This window comes from Cibotium barometz, chromosome 22, assembly GCF_041138505.1.
Source record: "Cibotium barometz isolate CiBa-2024 chromosome 22, ASM4113850v1, whole genome shotgun sequence".
NCBI lineage: Eukaryota > Viridiplantae > Streptophyta > Polypodiopsida > Cyatheales > Cibotiaceae > Cibotium > Cibotium barometz.
The window spans coordinates 9014456-9037479 of NC_141067.1; the positions used below are offsets into that span (position 1 = coordinate 9014456).

Below are 23024 nucleotides of genomic sequence, written 5' to 3' on the forward strand. Positions count from 1 at the left end.
TCTATTTAGTCTCCCGGCCACCATAGTTTGCTGGCCATGGAAAACCTTTGATATTCATTGCAACGTTTGACAAATTTTCTTGCATCTCCCAAAGATTTTAGGCCATCATAGTTTGGCCTAGAGGACAATCATGTCCTCAAGAAAGTGTCATCCTTTGCCTATATAAGAATGAACTTGCTCAACAACTCATCACATTTCTTGGCCATTGTCTTAGCCTAAAGGGTGATCTTGTTTACGTCAACTTTCCCCTATCTAGAGTAGGTCTCATGTGAATCAATAGCCTCAACATAACAAAGCCAGTGAAAATATGTCTCCATAACAAGAAGATACTTTTTAGGCTTTCTATGTACTTTTCTCCTTCTTGGCTGGGTGACGATGGGCAATGTGGGTCCTTATGCGAAAAGGAGTCCTTGCTAGATGAATCACTAGTCACTCTTGGTTCAAAATCACTATTTTCTTCCAAAAGGGATGCTATCCTAAGCATGTACATGGAGTTATTTTTGTCTTGTCCAATTTTGCAAACCTTGTTCCAAGATTCTTGTCCATGGTTGCCACAAGACATGAATCTAATCCTCAAAGTATTTAGGCTCTAGAAGAGGCTCATAGTCTTCATTCTCATTTGCACTATCCAACAACATTTACATGTTATTAACCAAAGTGGTGTGGTTTGGAAAGTTGTGTCAGAATCATTAGCAAGAATGCCTAGACTCATGGGATGAATCTTCCATGTTTTCAAGTTTATTTTTAAGGACTAGTTACCTTTATAAATGTGATTTTTCTCCCAATCACGTGAACTAGTCTTACTTCCATGGATGAATCTTCCATGTTTTCAAGTTTTTTTTTAAGGACTAGTTACCTTTATAAATGTGATTGTTCTCCCAATCACGTGAACCAGCATTACTTCTCTCATGTAAAGCCTTCTCAGGATTTGGTTGTGCTCATGTTGGCAAGCTTGACCCCATGAGGGTTGTTCCTAAGTGTTGGATTTCCCCAAGCCTCTCATCAATCATTGGTGATTATGCTGACACCACACCACCATCCAAGAAGATTATAGATATCGCCATTTCTTTTTATAAAGGACCATAACATGACATTCATTTCATCACTTTAAAAAAAACTTCCCAGCTTCTTTATGAGCACTTTTAATTGTCCTTTGGTTTTGAGTATGGAGGGAGAGTGCACAAGGTGCCATGGCTCATCCTCCTCCTCTTTCGGTTCAGGTTCAAATAACCTTTGGTTTTGGGCATGGAGGGAGAGTGCTCAATATGGCATGGCTCATCCTCCTCCTCTTTAGGTTTAACTGTGTGGGCTCTTAGGCTCATCCTCCTCCTATTTAGGTTTAACTGTGTGGGCTCTTAGGCTCCCATTCCTCTAATCAGATAAATCTCAATATGGCATGGCTCATCCTCCTCCTCTTTAGGTTTAACTGTGTGGGCTCTTAGGCTCCCATTCCTCTAATCAGATAAATCTCTCCAAAAATTAGTTTCCTTACAAAAAAGGCAAACTTATCAGAACTCAAAAAAGGCAAACTTATCAGAACTCAAACTTCTAAGGATAAGAAGGATGTGAGGCCTAATATATCCCATGGGCTATATTCGCACTTGCTTAGTTCTTACTCACTCAAAGGTGGGGTTGGACCTACCAACATGTAAGCAATATGCTTGAATCTGAAGGGGACGATATCAAGTCGTCGCCATCAAAAAAAATGTTGTGATGACTATGATGACCCATGGAAGGCCAACTTTTTGCCCCCCACAGAGTCCTCCTTCACTACATCTAGAAATGTAGGGTTTGGGTGAATTGGTTCTAAAGGTAGAGGCTCCAGAACTAGCTCTTTCTCTAGCCTCTTGAGAGAATGGTCATAGGTTCAATCCAGGCCTTTGGCAAGCCCTAAGCTTCCCTCATAGCTCTATGATTGGATCTAGAATAGGGTCTAGGATATACTCAAGTGGGATTAGTGGTTCGTACGTAACCGTCTAACATTGGCTTAAGATACTCCCTGAGTTTCCTGGGAAGGTTTTCATAATCAATGGCTTCTTTTCTTTAGGAAGAACATGTTTGAGTGGGAGATCACTCGCTATCTCGACAAGGGAGGCAGCTTTGGAGCTCTTGTCTGAACCACTTTTAATAGCTAACAACATTGTTGTCCTCCTTTGGTAACTAATTGTTCATTGTGTTTTCGTGTGCTCTTTGAGGTCTTCTTCTTTCAGACCTCTAGTTCTGGCTCATTAGGCTTTTTAGGAGTTATCACAACCTTTGGAGCTTGCATCATAGGCTCTTTAGCTACTTCTCCCTTAGTCTTAGGCTCTTTACCTACTTGCTTCAAAGTTGAAGCGTGATGTTCCTTGGGCTGTTGCCCTCGTTTTGACTTGGAGCCTTGTGATGACATTAAGGGAGACTCCTCCTTATACACTCAACACATTAAGGCTCTTTAACGTGGTAAAATTGATGCTTCTGCCTCTAGGGTAACTATTGCTATATTGGGAAAATCCTTATAAGCATGGTCTCACTATCGTAACTTTTGGAGCTACCGCAACCTTTGGAGCTTGCATCTTAGGCTCTTTGGCTACTTCTCCCCCCTTAGCTTCAGACTCTTTAGCTACTTACTTCAAAGTTGAAGCATAATGTTCCCTGGCTATTACCCTCATTTTGACTTGGATCCTTGTGATGGCATTAAGGGGGACTCCTCCCTATACACTCAACACGTTAAGGCTCATTGATGTGGTAAAATTGATGCTTTTGCCACTAAAGTAATTGTCACTATATTGGGATAATCCTTATAAGCATGGTCAAATCCGTAATTATAACATGTGTCTCCCATAAGGAATGACATTAGGATTTAGCACTAAATTCGGAGTGCTTGGAGCACTCAAGGTGTGTGGTGTAGGGTCTTTCTAAGAACACTCATGTGGACCTTTTACATTGAAATCATTATATTGGTGGCCTACGTACCATATTGTTGAGGTCTCTTGCTCTTCATTGCACATGGCTTCGAATAACAAGGCATACTGTAGCGTATTCAAGATACCCATATGGATCATATTCTTGGTCGTACAGGTCTTCCTATTCATAAAAGTCATAGCTCTCTTATTCTTGAGTCTCTATTTTCTACAAGTAGAGCCATAAAGTACTGTTGTACTAGTGGAACCAATTAGGGTGTCCGGCTTGAGGATTTGGCTAAGGCTGGCCTTAAGGTTGTCCTTAGGATTGTCTTGCCACCACTGTTGGGTCTATTTCGTTGATTAAATTTTTTGCCAACTCATCCATGCTCATGTCCTTGACTAAGACTTTTATTGGTGTTGGTTGTTGGGAACCCTTAGTCCCAGATAATTTGGATGATATATCCTCTATATTTTGGCTTGGGTAAATGATTCCTATATCAATTCTTATAGATTGTCTACTAGGTCTAATGACACCACTCATCAAAGATGTAGTGTCTATTCTTGTAGAGAGATTGTCATGTAGATTGTCTACTAGGTTTATTGCCTAACGAAACCACTCATCAAAGATGTAGTGTCTAGACTTATACTCTTAAGACCTATAGCAAGATATAGTGTCTAGACTTGTAGAGAGATGGTCATGACGCCTCTTACTCTTAAGACCTATAGTAAGATATAGTGTCTAGAATTAAAGCAAAATATAGTGTCTAGACTTATAGCAAGATATAGTGTCTTGACCTATAGAAAGATGGTCATGAAGCCTCTTGCTCTTAAGAACAATCATAAATCGATTGATGTGAGCAGTAAGTCATCTAGTCTTACATAGGGACTATATCTCATACGGAGATACTTGGTTCTAGTGATGCAGTCTCACATTCTCTCTCCTTCCTCTTGTTTGAGGTTACAACTTTGTGCAATCCCACAATGAAGATATGTCTTAAGACCTCGCCTTAGTGCCCTAAACCATTAGCCTACTTTTTCTTCAAGGCAATGTGTGAATGAACATATCTTAGTGGGATCATCAATCCTTCCTATGGCCTTGCAAACTTGATCAAACTTTTCTAGGTATTGAATGGGATCTCCAGTTCCATCAAATTTGGTTATCATCCTTGAGATGTGGGTTAGCTTTCTTTTTCCCAATTATGAGCCTCTAGGTGCTATGTTTGTGGCATCCCCCCTTCCCATCTCAAGCACCATCCTAAGCATGTCTTTTGCATATATCATGTGGTGGTGGAACGTAAGGGAAAGGTTACACAAAACCCTCCATTTCAGGGTTTAGAGTTTCTTGCCCCTTGGGGTTCGGTTATGCAGTTTCCAATGAGGTTGTAGGCTTACTAGACACATTGTATATGATTGCTCTTGTGGATCCCTATAATTGGCTCTATACCCTTCCCATGTTCCATGTTCCTCATCCAAATGGAGAGGAACCAGTTCTATAAATGAGCTCCAGTAGAAAGTGGGACTCCCACTTGCACTATGTGTGCCTACAGTTTGGTGTTTTTTGTAGTTGTTGTTTGGTATTTGGTGGAATGTTTATCCCTAATGGAAGAGCATAAAATACATATTCCGATTGACATAATTATGGTTGTTGATCTGCTTGGCCATGGTGGCCATCTTGGGACCCAGCTCAGGATAGAAACTGGCATAGTTTGAGCACTTAATGCGAAAAGTCTTCAAAACAAAATAAAAAACAATAAACTAAACTCATCCAAAGTTCCAAACCCGTATGTTTTCCAAAGAGTGACCTCCTAATCAACACTGGGCAATATTGGGTGAGCCCAATAGCTTAGTCATGATAGATTGGTCACAAAAATCATTGTCCAGATATCTACAAAGTATTAAAAGATGGGTGGAAATAGCTCAAGGCTACTATGAGGGTGGCAATCCAAAATAGCTACCTTGCAAATCTTGGCTACATTCATAGTGTAAATCTTAAAATTCTAGAAACAATGACCTTACCAATCCTTCCACATCAACCCACAGAAGCTTCACAACAACCTCTGCCAACTCAAAGGTTGTGGGTTCAAAAGAACTTGTTTGCAAGCTTAGGGATACTCTAAAAGGTCCCTTCTCCATGGTATTTTGAAGGCAATATTTAAAAATAAACATTTGTAATTACCCATTTGATCTACAATGATTTCATTGAATAAATATATATGCTTCATGATATAAGCTAATATATTATAGAGTTATATTAGTATTATTATTCTTATTTACAAAACATACCATTTACTTAGAGATTACTTCAAGATATTGCTAAATTTATTCAAAACATACTTTACTTTAAGCTATTGCTATCTAAAAATTATACCTATTCCCTTATAGCCTATACATCCCACTAAGAGTACCTACCTTGCCCCACTAGTAGCACCAACCCCAATAGTACCTCACTACAAATAATACCACCTACCATACCCTTCATTTTTACCATGATAATTATACTTCTTAACGTTATAACCTATTTCATGTTTATCATTACAAATCTACTTTTATATATCCTAACTTTGTCGAGTGCATGCAACTACCAAACATATATAATTATACTTCTTAACGTTATAACCTATTTCATGTAAACCTATTTCATGTTTATCATTACAAATCTACTTTTATATATCCTAACTTTGTCGAGTGCATGCAACTACCAAACATATATCTAAATGAAAACATACATACAAATCCACAACTCCCTAAAACATTATCAAGCATTCAATTTAGATATATCTTAGCCTTGTACTCTCCCAACTCTTCCAAAGTAGCTTCAAACTCATTCAGATGCACCAGAAGACACAAATGTTAATTGCCTTCACACTTTAGGTGTGCTACTCTTTAACCATGTAGCATTATACACATTCTCGCATCTCATCTTCTGATTTCCTCATACGTAGTATAAATATTATTTTGGTTGTAGTGGAGCTTTTTAATCATTTTAAGCATGGTATAATTTGGCTTATTATTTTTGTAGAATGTTATGCCAAACCTAAGGGTCTTTCAAATACCCATCTATAAAAAATATACCAGTGGTCTCTTTACTCTTTCCTCATAGCTTGATCAAAGATGATCACTTACTTAGCTTTTTTACCATTTCATCAGTGCTTGTGAGGTACATTCTAATTTGTTTGGTCACTTCAGGCCTCCTATTCCTCATCAAATGATAAGATAAACTGGTTTCATGAGAGAGCTAGCACTTTATTTACTCCCTTGCTAAGAAGAGGTTCTTAAATGAGAAACAACTCAACAGATTATCACATATCTACCTAGTGTGACAACAAGGCTAATCCCATGCAACAATTTTTTTTCAGAGCAATAAGCATTGGCCATCAATTTGGGCATGTAGGAAGTGTCCATCTAGTTTTTGGTAATGAGGGAGGGTTTACATGTATTACTTGAAGAAAGTGTAGTACATGAATTATAAGGAAAGGTTGGTAATGAGGGAGGCTTTACATATAGTACTTGAAGAAAGTGTAGTACATGAATTATGAAGAAAGGTTTTACGGTCTTTTAAGGAGAATGGATCAAAAGGCCCATTAAAAAAGTGTAACATGGAGTTTAACAAGAATGAATTTTACAAATTTGTTATAAATAGTTTGCAAGTTCCTTTTTCCAGAGAGTTCATCTTTGTATAAAGAGATAAGAAAAAGGCAACACTTCATGAATACTATAGTTTTTTACAATTTATAAATTAGATACATTATTTCATAAATGTAGAGGCCCATTAAATTTCATTTGAATAATTTAAATGAATAATACAAAATAATCATAATGGTTGAAATTTGAATTTTTATAATGCATGAGAGGCATTATACTCAATCTAAATGCAAAATAAATATTTAAGTATGCAACTTTTTAATTGAAACCAATCACACACATATATTTTAAATGAAAAATAAATATTTAAGTATGTAGCTTTTTAATTGAAACCAATCACACACATATATATTTGAACACAAAAATAACATGCTTTATGCTACCATCATACATCCCAAAGTAGAACCTTCAAAGGAATGTGCTTAAAGGCAAGTTGGCCTATGCATTTCATATTAGTTTGTTTTAATATTTTCAATTGCAATCTAATATAATACTATTAGATAATAAGGCAATGCATGATGACAAAGAGATGCTCTACTAATTACATTGAATATTTAAACTTAATATTTGACTTTTTATTAACTTATTATGCTAACCAATCCATTTTTGCACAAGTTCATGTGATTATGTTCCAAGTACCACCAATCAAGACCTCAAGATCATGACCATGATATATGGTATTTTATTCTGGTATGTACCAAGAGAGTACCAAACTAGATAAATTACAAATTTCAAAGCAATGCAGTAACTCATCTTGACAATCAAGTAAAGTATTGCACTAAATGTGCTTAAATCTCTATAGCATGCCTTTTACATTCTTTAAGCACCTCCATTATGTGTATTTATCATGTATCCGTGTAATCCTTAGTTGATGTACGGGTAATACAACATGGACATTAAAATGCCAGAAAATGAGCTACCACTATGTTGATTTCCACATGTGTAGAGGGCCTTAAGGTCATACAATTCTGAGCATGTGGATATAACTACATTTGAGACAATACTCCATCTTTAAATAACCTTTCAAAAAAAAAATGCAATGTGGTGAGGATACGACAAAGAATCATGTGGAGAGATTACTATAGTGAGACTACTTTACTTTGTATAAGTTTAATTTGATTCCTTGTGGATAGTTGATTGAGGCATGAGACTATATTAGTGTGAACCCCCTTTTATGTCATGCCTTCTTATCCCAAGGTTGTTACCTTGAGTAGGTACTTGTCCTTGCATGCATTATGTTTGGGCTTCTAGAGAACTCTTGGTTTCTATGGATCCTCACATGTTTCATTTAGCAAAGGGATGAATGCCATGAACTTCATGCAAGATACATTGGTTTATAAACTTTCCTACCAAGAAGAGCCTTTACAAGAAAGTCTCATACCTCATTTGCATGCGAATGTGTATTAAGGTATCTCATCACCTCAACTCTCCCATATGACATCATTCTCTTTAGAGATTAAGACATGGGTACACTAATCTAAGCATGCTAATGCTAATGAGTGTGTAATGACCCACACATAGAAGTTCTCTCACTCGTATGACATAATATCACAAGATGAGACTATCAACTTTGAGTTAAAACAATAATGCATTTGAAATCAGTATAATAGAAACCAAGAGTTCTCTAGAAGCCCGAACATGAGGTACACAAATGACAAGTACCTACTCAAGGTAACAAACAACCTTGGGATAAGAAGGCATGACATAAAAGGGGGTTCACACTAATGTAGTCTCATGCCTCAAGCAACTATCCACAAGGAACCACATTAAACTTATCCAAAGCAAAGTAGTCTCACTATAGTAATCTCTCCACATGATTCTTTTCTCATATCCTCAGCTCATTGATTTGTTTTGAAAGGTTATCTAAAGGCGGAGTATTGTCTCAAATGTAGTTATATCCACATGCTTAGAATTGCATGACCTGAAGGCCACCCTGGTTGTTGTAATCTAATGAAGAGTGAAAGGAAGGATCTCACCGAAAGACAATCGAGGGTATCCATATCTAGTGCATAGCCATTTGTGTAAAGACCCTATTGACCTAAGATTGATCTAGCTACTACAGATAACAATCTCATGCCCATTGAGAATCCAAACTTCCTCCAAGCAGTATGGGCAGGCAACATCTTGTGTAGAGTTTAAAATGTCCACAAAGTATTGAGTCTTTAGAGTAGTCCCAAGATTCTTTCTAGTGATGATGATGCCTTTTTTCCTTTGGACACTTTGAAAACCTGAATTGTGTACTTCTAAATAGAGCCCAGCGCCCACGTTGATAAAAACCCAAAGCCCAGCTACAATTGCTTCGGAGTCCACCATGGCCATCTCCAGGCAGTGAGCGCGGTGTTCCCAGGCAAGGTTTTTCTCTCATGATGTCGAATTTTTCATTTTGCGCTAATGCTCTGTAGTAAAGCACAGTTTGGGCAGAATTGGGCTGTCCGTGTGCCGCGGAAAGCAGAGCTAGCAAAGACCCCTGCCTAAAGCTCAGCTAATGATCTATGAATTTATGAAGCCTTCCTCTCTCCTCCTTCCCGGAGCTTACACTGCACCCATTTTGCTAGGTCTTCCAGAAAAAACCCAGATGCCCTTTTGTGCAATTCATAGCCCATATCCATGCCTTGAGCTGTGAATTGCTGAGAAAAAGCTCCAGCAGTAGTTTTTGCTCTTATATAATAATAGCCTGAACATCAAACTCGGAGAAAATCGTCGAAGGTTTTACGAAGCAAATATATTGATGCTTTACATAAGCCATGCGCATGTTTTGAACATGGACAAAACTGCAACCTATCTTGGTTTGCTTTCGGAATGCAACCTGCTATGTTGCCTAGCATGGAGGTGTAAGTCTAAACTAGCATGAACAGACTCTTTGTTTACATGGAGGTGTAAGTCGACTCTTTGTTTACATGTAGTTAATTGTCTCTTCCCCTCACACATAGCAGGAGTTCCCAGAGTCCTCTCTTTTTAGCAACTTGACTTGAAGTAAAAAAACAAGAACTTGAAGTGTACAACTAGCATTCTTAAGCTTCTCATAGAAGCTTTGGCTTGATGTAAGGCTCTTAGCACTTAATATGTAAGTGCTTAAAGCTGAACTTCTCCAGCAGGTACTTGCTTGGGTTGGCTGCTCTTTGCAGGCTGGTTGTTTTCTCAGAGGAAGATCGGAGAAATAATCCCTCTTATAGGCCCTATTTTGTTGGTGCGCCAGTTTTAAATCTGCCTGTCCTCTTTTTTGAGCCACGAGCAGCATTTCGCTGTCTTGGTTCCCAAAGCCCTGTTGACTAGGCAGGCCCGGCCTCACCTATTCTACAGTCCATATCTGGATGGTTTACTCTGGTCCCTGCTGCCGTCTACTTGCCCACCCTACTGGCAGCTTAGCACATCAAGTGGCAAGATGTGACCATTGAGCAGTCTGCCATCTTGTGGAGCCACATATTTCCAGCTGTGGTGGATGAAGCTTTCAAATTTGAGGACAACTTTTAAAGAGTGGGCGTGGGAAGGAGAGGAGGGAGGAAGGGAGGGAGGGAGGGAAGAGGGAGGGGGGGGGGGATGTCACCAGCCTAGACATTTCCCAGTAATTTCACACTTGTATGGGATTTGGAGGACACCAAGACGCCCAAAAGACCAAGAAAGTAAAAGGTTTGGGAATGGGAGATTTATGGAGTACAAGAACCATGGTGCTCGGAACATGGTCATGGTGCCTGGAGTAGGATCTTAGTCAAGAAGATGGACTAGAGTCTAGAAAGCATGGCTGGCAAGCCGTGACACGTTGGGGAACGATTCATGCTTGAACACAGACTAAAATTCAATGGTGTTCGCATCACTTTTAATAATGGGGGACAAGGTAGGGCTGTAGAGATTCTCATTGAATTTTGGTAAGCGTTGGATGCCTTCTTGTATAGAGGTCATCAAGAACTGTATCTGGATAAGTCTAGCTTGGTAATAAATAATTCGGGGGAGACCCATTCCGGCCCTAGTGTGATGTCACTGTGCAAAATATTTTTGAAGTATTGTCTGGAATGTGGCTGAGGCCATCATTAAGCTGTTTCATTACATTAGTAGTTAAGTGTGCAAGGCCCCCTGCTCCCGTCACATCTAAACATGTCCATGTGGCATTTAAGTGCGGGATGCACGTGACGTCCCTCTCGCTTAACTTGTCGAGACAGGAACCACATTGCCTCGAGATAATTTGTCAACAATGCTGGATACACTTGAATGAAGTTGTCTTCAAGGCAAGCTGCTTCATGCGTCCCTTGATTTCGAAACCTGGCAAGGTACTGATGTTGGCAATGGGTGGTGCCAATGGCCATGCTTAGAGTGATGGAGACGAAAAGACAATTTACGGCAATGCTTGCCCACATGTTTCAATCTCCGCTTCATAATTTGGAGATATATCCAATCCCCTTCAGAGAAGATGGTTGTCTTTACTTTGCTGTTGGCTTGTTAGGTATAGGCCTCTTGTGCTTTGGCATGACAATCTTTAATGGCTTCTTCCAACACCTCTTGGTAAGGACTCGGTCACTTGGTTTGCTTCGAGCACATGCGAGACTGTCCACATCATAAGTGAATAGAATTGGCGTTCAAATACTGCCTCATATGAAGTCCTACCAATCTGTACAGCTGGTAGGGCTGGTCGTATAGCTATGGGAACTTGTAGCAGGGGGGAGTCGCCAAAGAGAATCGACCAAGTTTTGAAGGTGGGAGACAGAAACGTGAGCCTCCATGCTGCCAACCATGGTCCAGTTGTCATGGGCTGCCTGTCAAGTGTGTGGGCAGCCCCCACACAACTCAAAGACGAAGCTGGGCACCCTGTTTGGTCCAAAAGAGGGGCGCCTATTAGAAATGGGTGTAGAGGGTGGTCAAGGTAGCCTAAGTGCCCGGTGCCCAACTTATGGTGTTCACACACATTATTAAGTGTGTGTGAACACATAAGTGAAATATATTTTTGTAAGTCCCAAAGCAAGGCCTCAAGCTGAATTTTGGCCCTACTTCAGAACCCTATAACACGCGGAAGCTCTAAGAGTCTTCTTTTTTCAGCCCTAAACACCACTTAGAACATGCTGATGCAAAACGCAGACAGAAGGGAGAGTAGAGAGAGAGAGAGAGAGCTGGAAATTCAGTATATTCATATGGTACAAAAAGGTACTCTAGATCTACAGCCATAGGCTGCCTTCTTGAAAAGGTGGAATACACCACAACAGTCGTATACTAAGGACCCACTCCCTAGTGGAGTGAATCAACAACTCAATGAGCACTATGCCTATTTATAGGCCCTTGGACAAAAGGAGAACTGGCCGGCCAGCAGTTGGCCAGCCGACTGGACAAGTTCTCATATAGCTTGCTGCGCTTGCAACCGATAGTTCCTGTGTGCAGCCGACAGTCCTTCAATGTCTTATATTGTCCTGCTCCACGTCCAACATTGGCCAAAACTGCAGCATGCTCCTAAACTTTGGTTCTAGTCATCTTTTTCTTGGCTGCCCCTTCTGGACTAGCTCCAGAGAATGTCTTTGGCAAATTCTTGCACATGACATCCCCCTCTGCTAAACTTGATGACGGGATTCCAACTTGTTCTTGGATGACTGTCATCATCCCATTCTTTTCCTTGAACCCCTCTGTCATCCATCCATCTCTGGCAACCCTTTTCATTGAAAACCTGGCCCGGTCTCCAAAACAACTCTGACTTTGAATAAGATCTATGCATCTATTCCATTCAGTCCCCAATCTGTTCCTGCCTTGACTTTGAACACTGTCTTGGTCTTCATTCCTGAGAAATGAGTCTGGCACTCTCACTCCACCTCTTGGAGGATAATCCTCCCTTGGGACCGTTGCCCGAGAACCTATCTGGCTCACAGGAGTGCTGTCCCCTCTGGCTTTGTGGAACACCGCCAACAAACCTCCTGGGAGCTCTTCCAGATCTTGTGTTCCTTGCCTTGGGCTTCGTACCTATGCACTATCCTGTACCTTGGACCTGTACACCATCATATGGGATTGAAACAGCGTTTAGCCTTGCTGAGTCTGGTGCTCTGATACCAATGTAACACACGGAAGCTCTGAGAGTCTTCTTTCAGCCCTAAACACCACTTAGAACATGCTGATGCAATACGCAGACAGAAGGGAGAGTAGAGAGAGAGAGATAGCTGGAAATTCAGTATATTCATATGGTACAATAAGGTACTCTAGATCTACAGCCATAGGCTGCCTTCTTGAAAAAGTGGAATACACCACAACAGTCCTATACTAAGGACCCACTCCCTAGTGGAGTGAATCAACAACTCAATGAGCACTATGCCTATTTATAGGCCCTTGGACAAAAGGAGAACTGGCCGACCAGTAGTCGGCCAGCCGACTGGGCAAGTTCTCATATAGCTTGATGCGCCTGCAGAGCCGGCTGTCCCTGTGCGCAGCCGACAGTCCCTGTGTGCACCCGACAGTCCTTCAATGTCTTCCATTGTCTTGCTCCACGTCCAACAGTGGCCAAAACTGCAGCATGCTTAAAATGAGATATGCTTCTGTCGGCTGTATAGTAAGAAAGGATTTATTGTCCATGTTGTGAGAATATGTGAATATGAAGCGGAAGCAAATAGAGATCACACAAGAGAGTAGTCAGCGAAGAGAGATCCAACACTTGAGCCAAAAACTGAAAAGCATTAATTGAATTATGAATGAACAATGTTCATGCTTATATACATATATGTAGAGCAAGTCAGCATGTGGGACTGGAGGACAAATGTCCTTGACCGATAAAAATGCCTAAAATAGCCTAAAAAATATGGGAAAAATCCCTAATTACATTAGATAAATATCTAGATAAAAGGGGAAATAAAATGGAGATTAAATGTTGGAGATGACATGTCCAACACCTCCTCTCAGCTCAAGAACGGGGGTCTGACTTCCATATGGGTAAGGAGTTGATTAATAGTATCTCGAGAAAGAGGTTTGGTTTCAGAGATCTTGTGCTTCCACAGATCAGCAAGAAAAGTTCTCAGCCTGCGTTTTTTCTCCTTTGTTCCCTTGGTGGGTGCGTTTTGGAGATTTACTTCGAGCACAAATCAGCGTTTTTCTACATTGATTTGGGGCTGTTTTTTTTGCCTCTTGGACAGCACTTCTTTATTGCATTTCTCCTACAGCAGTACGTTGTGTTTTTTTTTTTCCAGCCCTCCCTCTCTTCCTGTCCTCCCCTAATTTCGTATTCCGTCCCTACCCCGGACTAGTGGCTGCACTATGCACTTGCTCCATTGGCCTCTCCCTCCCTTACTTCATCGCGCATCTTGTCTTCACCCGTGTGCCTTGATCTCCAATAGGAGTACGATTCTACATCTTTCTTTCACGTCACCTGGTGTCTAGGGAGGAGTGGGCAACCCCCTGGTACCTGTTAGAAGTCATCTCCTGTCTAGTTTGATACACCAGGGCCTTTGTTGTGGGTGTGCCCGCCCTTATGAGGTGTTTTATCATTTTTCCCCACTCTCCGCATTTTTCCCTTATTTTTCCTATTTTTTCTGTGGCTTGGGAGGCAGCCCATTTGTTGGCCGACTGCTAAACTGGTCCACGATCCCATGTTTGAGGTGGCCGACTGGATGTTGTGCTGGTCCGTGGAGTTTTCAGGGCCAGTCGGCTGCCCTACAGCAGGCCGACTGCTCATATGGGGGCATACAGGGCAGCCGACTGCTCATATGGGGGCATATAAATAGGCCCCAGCCCCCATACCACTTGTGTATCATACCCGAGATTTTCTTGTGTATATAGAGCAGAGTTACACGCCTATTTCTCTCTCTCTTGTGCTGTATTTTTCTGCATGCGTTTTTGCTCTTGTGTTCCCAGATCTGGTCATCATCTCCGCTGCGTATTCTGACATGGTATCAGAGCCCTAGGCTCTAGATAGTTCTTGGGATTTGTGTGAGCAAGAAGGGGACTGTTGTGTGGCTGATTGGTGGACCGTACGGGATTGTTCGGGAAGAGGAGAAGCAAGAGGACGGCGGGCTGATTTGCTGGACAGCCACTTGTAGGTATTAGTTCTTCTTTGTTCCCACCCACCCACCCTTTTCAAAGTACATCCCCGCAATGGCAGATCTGTTTGAGATGGCCGAGAGACATGTGAAGATCCCGACACTCCCCACGTTCCCGGTGGACCGTCAGTTGGACGGGAACAACTACGGCATATGGAAGGTTATGATGGAATCTGTTCTGGAGTCTTACGACCTCGCCGATTTCATCGTCGTTGGTGTTCCACGGCCGGAAGTAGAGGAAGGGGAGTTACCGTCGATCCGAAAGGACTGGGAGGCCCAGACACAGATGTGGGATCGTGTCAATGCCAGGGTCCATTCGTTTATCTTTCTCAACTGCACACCGCAGGTAATCAATCATGTAAAGCACATGATGCTGGCCAGAGGTATATGGCAGCATTTGGCCTCTCTTTACAACAGGGTATCGCCCATGAAGAGGATTTCCTTGGAAGTACAGATGCGGGTTATGAGCCCTGCAAAGTTAGCGACGATGTGGGAGCATATTAACAAGCTGCAGGCTCTTCAGCAGGAAGTTCTTCAGGCTGGGAAGGAGATATCGTCAGAGGACATGGCCATAACGTTGCTGTCACATTTGCCCTCTTCGTACTCAGCATTTTACTCGTCTTTGATTACCAGTGGCAAGCTCAGCACCATAACCTGGGAGGAGCTTGTGCCCATGGTCCTGGACCAGGAGGAACGATTCACGAACCCTCCTCAGGGTGGAGGTTTGGAGGCCTTAACTGGCCAACGGTCGAAAGGCCATAACTCGGGCAAAGGGAAGGCTTCATCGGAGAAGTCTTCTGAGAAGAAGTCCGACGCTGACCGCGAGAAACTGAAGGCAGAGAGGACCTGTAATGATTGTGGCGAGAAAGGCCACTATTGGAGGCAGTGTCCCAAGCGGAAGACCGAGAAGAGTGAAGATTCCTAGGTAGCAATCATGAAGACTCCGGCTTTTGTGCACCTGGAGGTGGTGGACACTGATGTTTCATTTTCTTCAGGCAGGGAGGAGATTGGAGGACACTCCACAACGGATACTCGGGAGTGGATTCTCGACAGTGGTGCTTCCAGGCACACGACTCCTTCCCGTTCCGGTTTACAGGATCTCTGCAGGCTTTCTGGTCACATACTTACTGGGGATACATCCACTATCCCAGTTCACAGTGAGCGCAGGATGGAGATAGTTCCCGATGGCAGAGGGGGGAAGCATTCCTCCCAGGTGTTGTATGTTCCGGCACTTGGTTTTCATCTGTTGTTAGTGCATCAGGTTTGCAAGACTGGCGTACGGGTGGAGTTTGATGAGCATTTTGTTGCTCTCCGGGACAAAGCAACAGGCCAGGTGGTTTGGGAAGGCGGAGTGGAGAATGGAGTTTACAAGCTTTCAGCACTCTCTCTCCCAGGTCCTCAGGTTTGTGATGAGTGGCAGTCTAGTAATGGCCACTTGTGTGTGGATACACTGCAGGTGCGGGCTTTCCGGGACCAGATGGTGGATAGCTTGCCAGTAGATGGCAGCAGTTGGCAGAAACTCTCCAGTACTGATGTTGGTAGTTCTTGTGTTCGTCAGTCAGAGGAAACTGAACAGGTAACTTATGCTCTGATGTCTCGTAGTATTCAGGACAAAGAACCTCCCTCCAGTAGATGAGGATGTTCTTTCCACGGGGACCTTTCGGAAAGCCAGGCAGGTGGCAGTAGGTGATTACTTGCAGAAGGAGGTGGTTTCTCCAGGCTTTGTGGTTCCGGATTCAGAGGGGGTGGTTGACAGGTTTCAGAAGGCCTTGCGTGGTCTTCATAAGGTTTCCAGGACTTGTTCGTGCACCGTAACAGGTGTTGATCCTTGTGAGCAGTGTGATGCCTCTTTGACTCAGAAGCAGAATGGTTCATTGATCTGGTTGATGGACACCAGATTGGACGGGAGCTTCCTGATGAGGCAGTTGAGCTCATGGTTGCAGACGACTCTTTGGGAGGCAGGATTGCGTTTCCTGTGGTTTTTGCGGCATGCGAAGGATCATGGACTCTTGTACACAGGAGGGGGATTGTTGGATGGAGTCCGACTCCACAGTTGGAGTGACTCAGTTTGGGGAGGAGATCCGGACACGAGGAGATCTACTTTGGGCCCAAGAGAAGTCTTACGGAGCAGTAAGAGGCAGTCATCTTTTGCCCTGTCGCGGACAGAGGCAGAGTACCGGGCTGTTTGTGATGCTGCTTGTGAGGTGGTGAGGATGCAGAGGTTGCATTGCAGGTTTGGGCTTCCACTGGAGGAACCCATGGTCATCTAGAGGCACTTTGTTCGTGAACAGATCGTTGACATCTTGCTAGAGTTCTGTTCGACGGAGGGCAGTACGGTGGACCTCTTCACGAAGTCGCTCTCTCAGGATTTGCTCAGGCGGCACCCCAGCTCCCTGTGGTTGGTTTCACAGCCAGGAGCTGAGAGGGGGTGTTAGAAGTCATCTCCTGTCTAGTTTGATACACCAGGGCCTTTGTTGTGGGTGTGCCCGCCCTTATGAGGTGTTTTATCATTTTTTCCCACTCTCCGCATTTTCCCCTTATTTTTCCTATTTTTTCTGTGGCTTGGGAGGCAGCCCATTTGCTGGCCGACTGCTGAACTGGTCCACGACCCCATGTCTGAGGTGGCCGACTGCTGATGATCTGGCCGACTGGATGTTGTGCTGGTCGTAGAGTTTTCAGGGCCAGTTGGCTGCCCTACAGCAGGCCGACTGCTCATATGGGGGCATATAAATAGGCCCCCAGCCCCCATACCACTTGTGTATCATACCCGGGATTTTCTTGTGTATATAGAGCAGAGTTACACGCCTATTTCTCTCTCTCTCTTGTGCTGTATTTTTCTGCATGCGTTTTTGCTCTTGTGTTCCTAGATCTGGTCATCATCTCCGCTGCGTATTCTGAGAGTACCTACATGTAGCCTTTCCGCTCAAGAGGAGGATTCCATGGCTTCTCCACCAACTGTTCTCTCTTCATCCATTCCTCAACTCCCAAGGAATCCATCTTAGATGGAACCAATTATCTTGATTGGGCACTATTGATGAAGACTCTCCTTTAGTATCATCGGTTATGGGGTATTGTTTTTGGTAATGATGCCTCTCCAAATGCTACTTCTCCTCACGCTGCGATTGATGCCTGGGCTGACAAAGATGCAAGGGCTCATGCCTTTAACTTCTTCAACATAAAACCCTCTATTGCTTGTCAATTTGATGACAATGATGAGGAAACTGCATAAGAATTGTGGGATACCATCCAGAGGAGGTCACCGTGAGAACTCTGTTTAGAAGGTAGCCTTGGAAAATCAGCTCTCCAACCCGAAGATTGCTGATACTGTGGAGCTAGAGTGCCCCAAAACTGAAATGAGAACGACACCTGTTGGCCCCAAAGCTTGGCGCCCCTTGCGGTATTTCTTTATTCAAATTCAAAAAGATGTAAACCTGAGTACAACAAAACCAGCCAGGAGAATACACCTGTATGTCCAATCTGGCAGCCCACAAGACCTCTTAGCACAGAGGATTCACACACAGATCTGTGTCCCACAAAAGCAACACTCTGTGTTTCCCTCTGATCAGCCAAGACCATTCAGCAGGGCAGCCTTGAGCACACATCTGGCATATCCCAAGTACATGGTTCCACAATTCAGCACCAACATACATCCACTGTCCAATCTCTGTTTCCACCCTTTCAATCTGCCATACCCCTCCTCTCACAAGGGGCCAGATAACACAACTCTGCAGCAGCAGACATAAGCCAATGGAAAGAAAGAAAGATGGACAAGTTCAGAGCTTACCAAATCAGCACGTGGTTCTGCACTCGTGAGGCCAATCGTACCAGTCTGTACTTGCCTCTCGGCAACCACTTAACTGATGCACCAACTAAGCTCTGGTAAAGCACCGCCTACAACTGGAGATGCACCGCCCACCACTACTGTTCAGGTCTGAACAGAACCGGAACCAGCCGTACTTGTCCGTACAGGTCAGTAAATCACCACTGTACCTGTCCGTACAGCCTCTGCAGCCGCCTGTACCGTACAGATCAGTACCTGCACAGTAGCCACCTGCTGTCTGTTCTTGCCAGCGCAGATTGTACCAGCGCCGCCTGACTCTGTTCTGTCCATACAACTGTACTTGCAGTCGTACAGGTGCCACGTGGACTGTACCTACAGTTGTACTTGCCTGCGCTGCCTGAATCTGCAACTGACAGTCGCCTGCAAAACAGCCGCCGCCAGTACCTGCTGTACGGTACCCTGTTAGCACCACCTGTACTTGCAGTCGTACACTTGTACCTGCAGTCATACATTTTTGTACGGCCTGTTTTTCTCACACACAGAGCAGCCAACTAGTCCAATCGACGCTTCCTCTCCTCCACGCAGGTTTCTTGCACGTATTCCCAAAAGCAAGAGAGAGAGAGAGATGAGAGAGGCGTGTAACTCCAAAAGTGGAGTGGCCTCTCTCCAAAATTATCCTAGGCCCAAACTAAGGGCCACTAAGGCCACTAAGGCCTAGGGGCCACCCCAAGGTTAGAACATTAAAAATGTTAATGTTCTTGATCCCCCCTTCACACCTGAGGATGTCCACACATCATTCTCTTTGTCCGGGCACCCCAAATGTGAATCATTTAATATTTATTTTGCTCTGCAACCACCATGCCCACACTTGTGCTGTTCCATTTTCACAGGGTCATGACATACCCCCCTCTTGAAAAATGGCAAGCGTCCTCGATTGCATTCTGGTGATAGAGCAAAATATCCAAAGTGAAATATACAATATGGCAAGATCAGCGTCCCAATCTCTCTAAGCCATGTACATGTAACATCATTCACTGCAAACCAATGGTGTAGTAGTAGTCCAAGTTGTATACCACTGTGAACCATACACAACCACAACATCCAATGTGACTAGTACACATATATCACAGAAGTCCCATAAACAGATGTACTGTCAGCCATCAGTACCTCGGGTGAGACAAAAACTGCACCAAGCGACCTCTAGATGTCATTTGAGCCTGTCTGTATCAAGGGAGTGGAGGTGCTACCCCCCTCTTGAGCATCAGGCAATGCTCCAGACCCATGCTCTGCTGAACCTGAATGAGCCATAACAAGAGTCGGCTCTAACTCAAAGGCATCAAGATAAAGCTGCAAAACCTGAGGTGAATCTGTTAAGTCACCTTCCTCCATCCACTTCGCATCCAGCGGTGAATAGTTCTTGAACTTCACAAGATAGCGACGGGAAACTTTACCTCGTACCTTTCTTTTCTTATGTGCCAGTATCTGCTCGGGAATAAGAACCTCATCAAGTTCCTCAACTTCCGGTTGAGCCTGATACATCCTCAGGCACATCCCCATGGAAAGGTCTAAGGAGACTCACGTGAAATGCATTGTGAATCCTCCAGTGATTTGGTAGCTTCAAACGATAGGCCACCTCACCAATCTTTTCCAATACCTGAAAAGGCCCATAATAACGCATGCTCAACTTAGGGAATAAGTGCTCTTCACCCTTCATCTTCTTGAGCCTAGCCTTTTCAAAGCGCAAAAGAACCCAATCACCCAATGCAAACTCTAAAGCACGTCTGTGACGGTCTGCTGCTTTCTTTTGCTTCTGTTGAGTTTTTTGGAGTGCCAACTTAACTCTCCGATAAGCTTCATCCATGCTCTCCACATACTGATCAGCCTCAAAGATCTTATCCTTTGTATGCAAAATGGGTGGTACCTTCTTCCCTCCTTCCACAATCTCAAAAGTCGCCTTGCCCGTCGAGGTATGGAGAGTGTTGTTATATGCAAACTCCACCAAAGGAAGATACTTTTCCCATTGTTGCTTGTGCTCTGACACATAACACTTAAGAAGATCTAACACTGTAGAGTTAGTCTCTTCCGATTGACCATCTGTTTGTGGATGAAATGAAGATGAAAACTTGAGAATTGTATCCATGTTGTCAAACAACCCTCTCCAGAATAAACTCGTCATCCGTGGATCACGGTCACTAATGATAGACGTAGGCAAACCATGATACTTGAAGATGTTCGCCATGAACAACTTCACCATATGATCAACTTTGATCGTCTTACGCACGGGAATGAAATGAGCCTGCTTACTGAACCTGCATATGATAGTCCAAATGCCATCATTGCCCGTTTGTGTCCGTGGAAGATCAAATATAAAATCCATGGCAATGCTCTCCCAAGGTCTATCTGGAATAGGTAAAGGCTGTAGTAACCCTGGTGTCTTTTGACGGTCAAACTTTACCTTCTGACATACGATGCATTGCCTTACAAAGGCATCAACATCTCTTCTCAAGGTTGGCCAATAAAAGAAAGTCTCCACTGCTTTTACCGTGGCGTCAATACCTCTATGACCTGCATACGGTGGAGCATGACTTTCAATCATAACCTAGAGGCGCAATTGCCTGGTAACACACAGTCTACCATGCATCAACAAAAACCCATCTCTGAGAGTATAGTGCTCATGCCGCGGACCCTCATATATCTGATCATACAACCTTTCAAAATCCTCATCATGGGCATACTGCTCTTTCATTTCATCAAGCTCATGATGATAAGCAAGTGAAACTGCTGAGACCTGTGGCTTGCGTGACAAAGCATTTGCCACAACATTCTTTTTGCCTTCCACATGCACAATCTGGAAATGAAACATAGACAAAAAGTTTGCCCATCGCATATGCTTCTCTGAAAGCTTAGTTTGCGTGAGGAAATAACACAAGGTCTGATGATCTGTCTGCACAGTGAAATCAGCCCCAAGCAAATAGCGTTTCCATGTAGAAAGAGCATGAATTACAGCCAACATCTCTTTCTCATAAACCTGTAAATGCTTCTCGGCATCTTGCAATATTCTACTCTCATAGGCTATCACATGTCCTTCCTGCATGAGAACTGCTCCAATGCTACTTCCACATGCATCACACTGGACAACAAAAGCCTTTCGGAGGTCCGGTAATACCAATACTGGATCCGAAGTAAGCTTTTCTTTAAGCTTTTTGAATGCTGTAATTTCCTGATCAGCCTATCTAAACGGAGTTGCCTTCTTTGTTAAGGCATGAAGGGGCGAAGCAATTTCAGCAAAATACCGTATGTACCGCCTGTAATAGGAACACAATCCGTGAAAACTGCGTACATCATGCACGGTTCTCAAATCTGGCCAATTAAGAATTGCTTCCACCTTCGATGGATCCATACGGACTCCATGCTTAGACACAATATGCCCCAAGAAGTGTATCTCTTGCAAGAAAAACTCACTCTTCTTGCCATTAATAACCAGCCTATGGTTCCGGAGTTCTGCAAACACAATGGCCAAATGCCTTCTATGCTCCTCCTCAGTTTGTGAATGCACAATCATATCATCAAAGAATGTGCCCACAAACGCTCTATGAGGCCAGAAAATCCTGTCCATCATTCTGTTAAATGTGGCAGGTGCATTTGTCAAACCAAAGGGCATAACCAAGAACTCGTACAACCCAAACGTGGTTCGAAATGCTGTCTTATGCACATCCTCGGGTCTAATACGTGTCTGATGATACCCGCTTTTCAAGTCAATCCGACTAAAGACTGTGGAGCCCTGTAAGCGGTCCAAAATGTCATCGATCCTCGGAATGGGGAATCGATTCTTGATGGTATTCTTGTTCAGCGCCCTGTAGTCAATACACATGCGCCAAGAACTTCTTTTGCACTAAGAGTACAGGTGAGCAAAAGGGTGATGAGCTAGGCTGTATCAACCCTTTATTCAACAGCTCCTGAACCTGACTCATAATTTCTTCTTGTTGGGCTGCACTAACACGGTACGACGGTCTATTTGGTGGAGTACTACCAGGAATTAGATCAATGGCATGATCTTCTGCCCTCTCCGGAGGAAGTTCTCCTGGCAATGACTCGGAAAAACAATCTTGGAATCCACATAAGAAATGAGTCCTGTCCTTATCTAACATAGACAAATTAGACTTAGACTCATCATCTTTTGCATCCTTTACATAAATCAAGTACGCGGAAAGATGCTTTTTCATTACTGATGAAATTGCTGAAGCTGATACAATAGGAACAAATTCCCCTTTTAACTTTACATCCAAAACATGTTCTTTCCCTCTATGAGTCAAAGTGATCTTCCTATTGTATGTATCCACCACCGCATGTACTCTGTGGCACCATGGCATTCCCAACAAAACATCACATCCATCAAGTGGCATGATGAAAAACTCTTCGCTGTCCACATAACCCTGCAAATGAAGCCTGAGCTTCCCAATAATAGGAGTGATGGGTTCTGCATACCCTGGACAAGCCATGTTAGCCTCATATAACGGCCCCATCTCCTCTGCACGGATCCCCAATCGGCCAGCCAAATCCGGTGAAATAAAGTTGGCTCTAGCACCTGTGTCAAAGAATATCAAGGCATTTTGATCTCTCACTTTGCCCCATGCCCTGCACAACTCAGTCTCTTCACCACCTGGCTGTTCCCCAACAAGATCAGGAACTAACCCTGCAGAAGGGTTTGGTTTCTTTGACTTGGGCTCT

General features: G+C 43.4%; 1 protein-coding gene across 2 annotated transcripts in view; it reads left to right on the plus strand.

The window, feature by feature from the left end:
- The first annotated feature begins 8718 nt into the window (after positions 1–8718).
- The window catches only part of LOC147626240 (uncharacterized), a 179584-nt gene continuing 165278 nt past the window's right edge, over positions 8719–23024 (plus strand). The window contains exon 1 of one of the 2 annotated variants that reach the window (XM_086816382.1): positions 8719–8871. The gene's annotated coding sequence lies outside the window, so the exon portion shown is untranslated. The remainder of the gene's footprint in view (positions 8872–23024) is intronic. The other variant, XM_086816381.1, reaches the window with a different exon arrangement.